The following is a 4,013-nucleotide window of genomic DNA, read 5'->3' on the forward strand; positions in this document are numbered from 1 at the left end:
ATGAGTGTTATTTATTCATCATAACCTATCTATGAATCAAAAAATAGTTATCAATATAAAATTGTTGCACAGTTAGACCAAATAGTATATGATTGAACCATATTTGAGGAAACATAGCTGTTTCAAAGTACGTTTATAACTTGATAATTAATAGGAACATGATGATTGAGTTTAACTAGATTCCAATTATTGAAGTATCACTACAAGAAACAATGTAATTATCGACGCCAAAAATTGACGGTTAAGTTTTCCATCGATATTTTTCGACGGCTTGCTGTCGATAAAATGAAAAAGAGATTACTAAAATAAAATATTAAAATCAACGAAGATGTCGTCTATTATTTTGGTAACTTTCTAACTTCCAAATTCTATCGTCACATTATCGACAAAAGAGTGGTTAAATTTTTTTCTTTAAAATTGACGGACTAGTTGTTTATTTTAATAATTAAAATATCGACATTTGTTGTCGTCGATAAATTTAGACGATAGAGATCTCTTTTCTAACTTGGATGAACGGTATAGATTTATTACATAAAATAGACGACTAGGATGTTGATTTTTATTTTAACTAAAATCGACGGAAAGAGCCGTCAATTTTTATCATAAAAAAAATCACTCCCGCGTTTGGCTTCCCGCGTCCTTCGTTTCACTCATTTTCCCCAAATTTAACCCCATACCTTCATAAAATCAGAGTTGATAAGGCTTCTTCTTCTCGTCCATCGCCTGAGAATAGAGATCAGAGATGGAATCATAGTCACATAGAGAGGCAGAGAACAGAGCTTCTTCTTCTTTGATGCCTAAACGTCGTCTTCTTCTTATTCTCCTCCGCCGAACCCGTTGTCGCTCCTTTTCATGTGAGTTACTCTCTCTAGCTCGCGCTCTCTCTCTCTCACTCTCACTCTATCACATTGTGATTTGTGATTCTGCATGTAAGTTCTTCTTCTTCCACAGACTCGTCGTTACAATGTCTTTTCCGATTGTCGTCCCTGTGAGCCCGATGCCAGAGCATGTCGCCATTGCAGTTTCTTGTAAGTTCCTCCCTGTCTCCCTTTGATTATTATATTTATTTTTGCAATTTTTGTATCTACTATTTTTATCATAAAATTCTGAATTTGCATTTGTTAAACCTAATTAGCATAATCATTTCATCACATTACTTCAGCTTAACTACTTTGTCAGAGTTTTACAATGTGATTAGATAAAATAAAATTTAACAGAAAGAGTATTGCGGTTATTGTGATAATCTTGAATTTGTTTTCTGACCAAAATCATAATAATAAAATCTTGAATTTGTTTATCAAAGAAAATAGTTATTATTTCTATTACAAACCAAATAAGTCATTGTTTATTTTTATAAGAATCCAGATGCCTTTACAAATACATGGTGGCAGATTAGGGTACGACGAAGAGTATTGCAGTTCTTGTTATGGTGCTAATGGCAATTGTAATTCTTGTGAAGAAGTTCAAGAAGCGTATAACAAAAAGGAATGGGCGTTGCCAGAGAACTTGGACTTGTTTGATCAGTGTCAAAGAGAAGGGTATGTTCAGAGGGTAAAGGATGAAGAAGGTGAAGGATGCAATATTCATGGATCTCTTCAAATTAATAAGGTTGCTAGAGATTTTCATTTTGCAATTGGGAAAAGTATTCTTAACCATTCAACTTCTTCATTTCTTATTGATTTGCTTGCTTTACGAGATAATAATCATTTGGAAAAAGTATTCTTAACCATTCAACCTTCCGTGGATTATAGTATTAGACAAAGATATATGAAAGAAAATTTTGATCATTGAAACAGAGGGGTATTCTGCAACCTGCAGTTGTGTTGCTTTGTTTCACATTTGAATTAATTATTTTCTACTCTTTTCCTTTCAGGGGCATTATGGTCATCATTCATGGGCTTAACGAACACAGATTATCTACTATGCTTTCTGTTTTTTCTGATATATCCATTTTCAAGTGATTGTTATTTGTTAAGGCATTTGTAAGATGATAATAATAATAATAATGGTGATGTGAGAGGCTTACCTGGCCAACCTGCTATGGATTTTGAGCACTATGCTGGCTATGTTACTGTCAATGAAACCAATGGAAGAGCACTCTTTTGTTGGTTCTTTGAGGCCATTACCAACCCAGATGATAAGCCTTTGGTCCTATGGCTTAATGGAGGTAATTAATCATAATCATAATATAATTAAAATCATGATGATGTGTAATTAATTGAATTTGTTGCATGCAGGATCTGGATGTTCTTCTGTGGGATATGGAGCAACACAAGCGATTGGTCCATTTTTAATGGACTATGATGGGCAGGGACTCAAATTTAATAACTTGTCTTAAAACCAAGAAGCCAACATCTTATTCCTGGAATCCCCTGTTGGAGTTGGCTTTTCCTACTCAAACACAACTAGTGATTATGATCAATTGGGTGATCAAATGACAGGTCCATTACTTTAAACTTAACATAATTAATACTATTTGATTTGTTACATGCAAACACATGCATGCATATCTTTGATTTGTAACTTGTTTGTAACAGCTAATGATGCTTACACTTTTCTCCACAACTGGTTCCTCAAGTTCCCATCATATAGAACAAGGACTTTTACATAGCAGGGGAGAGTTATGCAGGTATTTATTCTATATATTCATTCATTCCTACATCTTAGTTATTTGTTAAGCATCTATATGGAGCCAACAATTCTTTTCTTGCTTTATTCACTCTCAATTTATCCCTCGGTTATATATTTTGTTTCTATTTTTTGTCTTTTTAATATATTATGCCGCCAAAGACACAAGTTTCCATTTAAGTCATCAAATTGAAAACTCAAAAAATCTGGTTAAGAAGAAAGAAGTAGAACTGTTAGCAATGGAGAAAAGGCTAAAGGTATCAGAGACATTAAACACCGAGTTTTGCAGAGCTATTGAGGAGCTGAAGATGGAACAAGAAGAATCAAGAATGATCAAAGAAGATTTGGACAGCAAGGTATAAAAACACTTGAATTGAGTTAATTGATTGAAGAATAATAAGATTATGTGAATAGTATTTGTTCATGTTATAGCTATTCCTAGTCTCGAATGCTTAAAGTCCCTGTCATCAATTGAAAAATTGTTAATTTAGCGCATTTGGTTTGTCTCCTTGTTTGCACTGTTCCCACTAATGTGATAATTCTGTTATCTTTAGGTGTGAGGATTATGCAATTTGCTTTTTGCTTTCAACCAGAATGGCATCACACAATTACATGGCAAGTGCCAAATCTGTATCTCTTTATTGTATAAGTTCAGAAGTTTCTCAATCTACCACTTTTGTAAAATCAATTTCGGACAGAAGTAATTCTCTACTTGCTGTTTCGGTTTCACTCAACCTTGTTTGATTGACAAGTTCAGGTAAGTCAGTGGTGGTATTTCGATTATCTTTATGCTAGTTGATCATATGGATAATCTGAGAATATATGTGACAACTTTGAAGATTTGAAGGTTTTTACAGAGCCTATTTCTAACAGTTTACACTGTTATCGTCTACATTCCCTAAAGAAGTTTTCATACTGTGTAGTATCACTGGATCAACCATATATTACTAATAATCTAATATGATATTGTTGAGATTTTTTCTCTTTTTTTTTCTGTTGTTTGACAAATGATTGTTTACTATCCAGAGTTGGCAGAGATAAACAGTGCTAGAAATTGGGCTTGTAAAAGTGGCGGGATACCAAAAAGCATGGAGATTTGACCCCTTAACATCACAAACTAGTGGATTTTTTGTTGCCAAGTTCACAAAAGTAGCCATTTGATATTTCCTCAAAGAATTTATAATTATTTATTTCAGTTGCCAAATAGTTTTAGATATGCTATTGCATTAGAAACATTCAAACAGGGAAGTTTTCCTTTGATTATTATCATCATGTAGCTAATTAGTTACAAGAATTTAAATATTGTTGTCCAATCATACGGTTCTTGAGAGATTGGCTTGCTGTATCTTTTTCCAAAATTGAAATTGATTTCAAATTTTTACATA

At 33.2% G+C, this 4,013-nt stretch overlaps 1 pseudogene; it reads left to right on the top strand.

Moving 5' to 3' along the window:
* Window positions 1-1,365: 1,365 nt before the first annotated feature.
* Window positions 1,366-3,728, top strand: LOC107488965 (serine carboxypeptidase-like 31; annotated as a pseudogene).
* The last annotated feature ends 285 nt before the right edge of the window (window positions 3,729-4,013 follow it).

This window comes from Arachis duranensis, chromosome 5, assembly GCF_000817695.3.
Source record: "Arachis duranensis cultivar V14167 chromosome 5, aradu.V14167.gnm2.J7QH, whole genome shotgun sequence".
NCBI lineage: Eukaryota > Viridiplantae > Streptophyta > Magnoliopsida > Fabales > Fabaceae > Arachis > Arachis duranensis.